Source organism: Peromyscus maniculatus, chromosome 23 (assembly GCF_049852395.1).
Source record: "Peromyscus maniculatus bairdii isolate BWxNUB_F1_BW_parent chromosome 23, HU_Pman_BW_mat_3.1, whole genome shotgun sequence".
Classification (NCBI taxonomy): domain Eukaryota; kingdom Metazoa; phylum Chordata; class Mammalia; order Rodentia; family Cricetidae; genus Peromyscus; species Peromyscus maniculatus.
Window position 1 is genome coordinate 46,265,186 of NC_134874.1, and position 6,311 is coordinate 46,271,496.

Genomic DNA, 6,311 nt, shown 5'->3' on the forward strand with positions numbered 1-6,311 from the left:
CTACACCCTGGGTTCCTTCCCCAGTACTGAAAACAAAAATTATGTACATGGGAGCTGAAAGAATAGTCTTCCCCAGCGATGAGCCCCTAAATTATGTACCAGTACCAAGTGTTAAGCCCTGAAATCATATGCATACAAGTAACATTATGTGAACTGAACTCTCTCTCTCTCTCTCTCTCTCTCTCTCTCTCTCTCTCTCTCTCTCTCTCTCACACACACACACACACACACACACACCACAACAATTTAATAAATTGAGGCCATAAATTCAAGAGAGAGCAAGGGAGATGTACAGGAGTGGAAGGGTTGGAAGGAAGAAGAAGAAAAAGGGATTGAGAATGATATAATTATACCCTGACTTCAAAAACAAAAAAAGAAAATCAATTTTTTTTTTTGTTGTTTTTTCGAGACAGGGTTTCTCTGTGTAGCTTTGCACCTTTCCTGGAACTCACTCTGTAGCCCAGGCTGGCCTTAAGCTCACAGAGATCCGCCTGCCTCTGCCTCCTGAGTGCTGGGATTAAAGGCGTGCCCCACCACCGCCCCGCTCAGAAAATTCAATTTTGTGCATGGATCAGATAGGATCACGTTTCTATGTGACAGACAGACACCCACGGGGGGGGGGGGGGGCACGGCTTCAGGAAGAAAGAGATAAGCTGTATCGTTCCACATCCTGTGGTGACGCACAGCCTGCTTTCCACAGCCCCTGAGGAGACGGCAGCATGGCCATTTCTCCCAGAAGTCCTTGAAGGGACCTCACCAGTTCAGGAGCCTCATTCTTTTGTTTTAGTTTGGTTTTGTACTTTTTGGGTTTTTTTGTTTGTTTGTTTTGTTTTGTTTTTGAGAAAGGGTCTCATTTAGTCCAGGCTAGCCTCACTGAGGATGACCTTGAAGTTTAACCCCCGTCTCCACCTGGGTGTTGGAATCACAGGTCTGCACTAACACGTTTGGTTGTCCAGTTCTTCCTTACCATGTTCAATAGAAGAGGAGTTTTGGCCATCTGGGTAGTAAGGATGAAGCAATCCTGTGGTCCTGTGGGGGAGAGGTCAGCTCTGAGGTCTTCACAGCCCCGCCTCTGTGGGAGACTCTCATCTCTAATCTGAGATGGAGTTTGTGGGTCTAGGTTTTTGCTCCAATCTTCTTAAGCCACTTGCCCATCTCAGGAGGATTAGCCCTGCTCATCTTCAGAGCCACTTAGCCACTGACCTCCATGACCCAAAGCAATTCAAGAGGCACACAGTGCCTCTGCCCCACTGGCCCTCCTCCTAAGAGAAACCATGTCCTCCTGGAGGGTGGGATCACCATGACCTGCCAAGCACACAGAACCTACTGTATACTGTGAATTAACCTCTAGGCACCTGCTATGTCCTTGGTGTCTGTATTAGTCAGGATTCTCTAGAACAGAATTTATAGAATTCATTCATTCATTCATTCTTATTTATTTAAGTGGCTATTTATTTATTTAGGTATGTATGTATGTATGTATGTATGTATGTATGTATGTATTTTTTTTGGGGGGGGGCATGCTGGTAGATCAGAGAGACAGAACAAGCCACAGCTATCTCACCTCGCCGGATCCTCAGCTGGTCTTGTCTCCTCAGACTGGAGGCCTCTGAGTCCTCATCCGGAATGGGTCTCAGCTGAATTACTGCTCAAAAGCCTGAATGCTTAACCAGCCAAAATGCTGCTAGTTTCTCGTCCTCATGCCTTATATATCTTTCTGCTTTCTACCACCACTCCCTGGGATTAAAGGCTGGCTTTCTGGGATTAAAAGTGTGTGTCACCATGCTTGGCTATTTCCAATGTGGCCTTGAACTCACAGAGATCCAGAGGGATTTCTATCTCTGGAATGCTAGGATTAAAGGTGTGAGTGCCACCATTTTCTAGCCTTTGTATTTAGTGGCTGTCTGTTCTCTGACCCCAGATAAATTTATTAGAGTACACAATATTTTGGGGAACACAATACCACCACATTTCCTCTCTTTTTGTCTAAAATTAAAAAAGCTTATAACTAATACAAGAAAAACTATCTTCAATAAGTATATGCAATATACAGTCAAGATTACATTAACATTTGACAGATCCAGACAAAAAACTCCATTATATATATTAACAATGTCCAGTCCAGTAACATCTGATAAACTCAGACCAAAAAAATTTTCATTACTTATCTTATTTAAAACAAGTAGTTCCTTTTTAAAAGTAGATTCCATAATCTCCCTTTTTATCTTACCATATCCATATTTTCTCTTTTTTCTTTTCATAATAGATTCATTAGTCTACCTTTTGTCATTTTTATATCTTCCCTTTTTTCTTCAGTGTAGATTCAGTGATCTACCTATTTATCCTATTATTTCTTTACCTTTTTTCTCAGAGTAGATTCGATTATCTATCTCATATCTATATTCTCTTTTTCTTTTTGCTTTCTAGGGGTGAAGATATCTTTAGGGAATCTTGAAAAGAAAATTTTGGGGTTAATCATCAAATTTTGTATCGTTTGTCCAGTCTCTGCATAATAGGAAAGTTCAGGGCTTGTTTCAAGTCTTTGTTCAAGTAGTCTGTCAGGCTGGATCATCTCAGCTAGCCATCTCAAAATTGTCCTAAGCAGTTTGTAGTCCAAAGCAGATCTTTCCGTGGTGTTAATCAGCTTAATGGCTTTATCATAGTCCATGTGGAATCATCGTTGTAGGATCCTGTCATCTTTTTGAAGATTTCAAAGTCACTGTTAGGCATGGTCATGGTTTCCTGCAGACTTTTTTTTTTTTTGCCTCCTCTGTGGTTTGGAGCAATCATAGTCCGATAAATGTCTGTCTCTTGGAACCATGAACATTCTTCCCTAGAACAGAAAATCTTCACAACAATTTCTCCCCACCAGTTGTCTTGCCAAACTTTTCCAAACTGACCTTTGCCGATGCTTTCTTGTAACACTATGGTCCTGGCAATTCTTCTCTGAACCAGCAGCAGTAAACCCTTTGTCCCAGGTAGCAGCATCACCGCAGTCACCAACACGATGAGAAGGAGCTGGCAATGTGGAGCAGTAACCACTGCTTCCATGGTCCCACCACTGTTTGTGGCTCAGTCCAGGCCAAAGCTTCTCCCAAGCCTCCTAGGCCGGCCTCAAACTCGGGATCCTACTGCCTCTGTCTCCTTCAGCAAATCCTACTGGTGTGCGCCACCACAACCGCCTGAGTGTAGCTTAGGCCTGAGCTGGGGCTCACAAGGCCATAGGCAAACAGCTTTTTCATGAATTCATAACACGAACGTTGGGCACCAGATATAGAAGGAACCTTAAAAGTTCTTATTAATAAAATCAAACCTGAGGCGAGTTATTGGGGTCCATGCTGGTAGATCAGAGAGACAGAACAAGCCACAGCTATCTCACCTCGCCAGATCCTCAGCTGGTCTTGTCTCCTCAGACTGGAGGCCTCTGAGTCCTCATCCGGAATGGGTCTCAGCTACCACTGGCCTCTGCCCTGGGGTTTCTTCCTTGCCCCCAGGGTTCACATCCTTCTCCAGCAACATGAGTCGAAAGGTCGCCACTTTCTCCTGAATCTGCTGTTCTTCGTACCCCTGCTCTTCCATCATCTCCTCCAGCTCGAGGCATCGCAGCTCCACGCGCCGCTTGCGCTCGTGGTCCAGGATGTCAGGATTAGGACGCTTCACCAGGGCAGCCTCCAGGCGCCGCAGTTCCTCCTCTCCCTTGTAGTCAGGCCGCTCACCACGGCGGCCCCGCACCAGGGACAGGTTGCGCTGGACGTAGCCGTTGGTGCCGCTGCCCCGGGGCGTCGGCAGCCCGATCCCGTTGTACATGGCCCTGTGCCCAGGGGGGCACCACCGCTCCCGCCGCTGCCGCCGGCCGCCGCCTCCGACGGGGAGAGGTCCTGCCGCAGCCGCCGCTCGAGTCTACGAATCCCTCGGGGCCTGAAGCCGCCGCCGCCGCCGCCGCCGCCTCGCCGGTCCGCCTCGTATGTATGTATTTAAGTGGCTTACAGGCTGTGGTCCAGCTAGTCCAACAATGGCTGCCTATGAATGGAAGATCCAAGAATCCAGTAGTTGTTCAGTCTACAAGCCGGGGTATCTCAGCTGGTCTTTAGTATATGCTGGAATCCTAAGAAGTAGGTTCTAATGCCAGTAAAGGAATTGATGTGCTAGTGAGGGTAAGAGCAAGCAGGCAGAGAGAGCAAGCTTCCTTCTTCCATGCCCTTTATATAGGCTGCCAGCAGAAGGTATGGCCCAGATTAAAGGTGGATCTTCCCACCTCAAAGGTCTGGATTAGAAGCTGGTCTTCCGCCAGGCGGTGGTGGTGCTCGCCTTTAATCCCAGCACTTGGGAGGCTGAGGCAGGCAGATCTCTGTAAGTTCGAGGCCAGCCTGGTCTACAGAGTGAGTTCCAGGACAGCTAGGGCTGTTAACACAGAGAAAGAAAAAGAAAAAAGAAAAATATCCTGGGACTGGGGAGATGGCTCAGTGGTTAAGAGAACTGGCTGCTCTTCCAGAGATTCCGGGTTCAATGCCCAGCACTACATGGCAGCTCATTACTGCCTGTGATTCCAGTTTCAGGTGATCCAATACCTTCACACAGATATATATTTTTTGGTTTCTCGAGTTGAGACAGGGGTTCTCTGTGTAGTTTTATGGCCTGTCCTGGATCTTGCTCTGTAGACCAGGCTGGCCTCAAACTCACAGAGATCCTCCCAAGTGCTGGGATTAAAGGCATATGCCACTGCCACCCGGTTCAGCCATTTGGGTTTTAGTTATTGCCAGATGTAGTCAAGCTGACAACCGAGAATAGCCACCACGGTGTCTACTGTGTGCCGAGGGCCTACTGTATCCCTAGTATCTACTTGGTGCTGAGTGCCTACTCTGTATCAAGCACCTAATGATGAATGCTTGTCCTACTTCCTGCTGGGTCGGGTTCCCAGCACTACTTTGCCCCTCTGTCCCCTCCCAATGGCCCTCATGGCAGTCCCCTTTGTCATTCCATTTTACAAATGGGAAACCAAGGTCTGAGGAAGAACGAAGCTTTTGTGTCTACTTTCTCGGCCCCATTATTAGCAGCTCAGGGGTTGAGGAAGCTGCTTAAACCACACAGCACGAACAGGCCCATCTGCACTGGGTCACAGTGGGCACTCTCGCTGCTTTGGAGTCATCCTTGTGCCACCCTTGTGCCCTCTTTCCTGCCTTTCACCTGCTGATGTGAGGACACAGGTCAGGGTATGTGAAGCTGTTGCCTTTTGGTGTTTTCAGAGAGACACTGCCAAGCAGTCCTGAAGGGTGTGGCTCTTCATCCTTGCGGAAGATCCCAGTCTGCTTTCCCTTTACCACAAACAAGTCTGCCACAGAGCTGGGAAGATGGCTTCATGGTTAAAGCACTGAATGTACAATAGTGAGGACTAGAGTTCAGATCCCCATATAAATGTTGGGTGGGCATGGCAGCCCAGCTGTAATCCTAGCCTCAGAAGGCAGAGGCAGGGGTCTCTAGAGCAAGCTGCCTAACAAGACTAGCCATGCTAGACTGTGGTGGCTCATGCTTTTAATCCCAACACTCTGGAGACAGAGGCAGGCAGATCTCTGTGAGTTTGAGGCCAGTCTGGGCTACAGAGCAAGTTCCAGGACAGCCAGGGCTACACAGAGAAACCTTGTCTCCAAAAACAAAACAAAACAAACAAACAAAAAAGGTGTGCACCATCATGCCCAGCCAGATTTAATTATTTCCATTATATGTGTATGCTTGATTTGCCTGCATGTATGTCTATGAACCATGTGCTTGCAGTGTTCATGGAGGCCAGAAGAGGGCATTGGATCCCCATGGAACTGGAGTTACAGCTGGTGATGAGCCATGTGGGAACTGAATTAGGGTCTCTGGAAGAGTGCTCTTAATTTATGAGCCATCTCTCCAGCTCCCTATTTTTCTTTTCTTTTTAAAATTTTGTGTATGTATGTGTATGTGTTCACATGGATGTAGTTTCCCATAGAGGCCAGAAGAGGGCACTAGACCTCCTTGGAGCTGGGGTGACAGGTGGTTGGGCAAGCATTCTACCAACTGAGCTTCACACCAAACTTTTGAGCTAGGCTTCCTGTATTTTGCTAACATATATACCCTGATGCAGGGGACATGAGTTGCTGCAGACTCCAAGCAGCAAGTGTAGATGTAACCAACCGTCTTATTAAATAAGAAACACAGAACCAATGTAAAAGAGGAAGCCAAGAGAACAGAGCTCAGAGCTAAAATCTCACCCTTCCTCCTGCCGTGGTTCCAGCTTCCCGAATGAGATCTATTTCCCTGTGTGTAAGTCGTTTCATAGTCATTCTGCC

At 47.2% G+C, this 6,311-nt stretch overlaps 1 pseudogene across 1 annotated transcript; it reads right to left on the reverse strand.

Moving 5' to 3' along the window:
* Positions 1-1,447: 1,447 nt before the first annotated feature.
* On the reverse strand, positions 1,448-3,874 carry LOC121825518 (serine/arginine repetitive matrix protein 2 pseudogene; annotated as a pseudogene). The gene has a single exon (XR_013047715.1). The product of XR_013047715.1 is annotated as a serine/arginine repetitive matrix protein 2 pseudogene (transcript).
* Between the last annotated feature and the right edge of the window lie 2,437 nt (positions 3,875-6,311).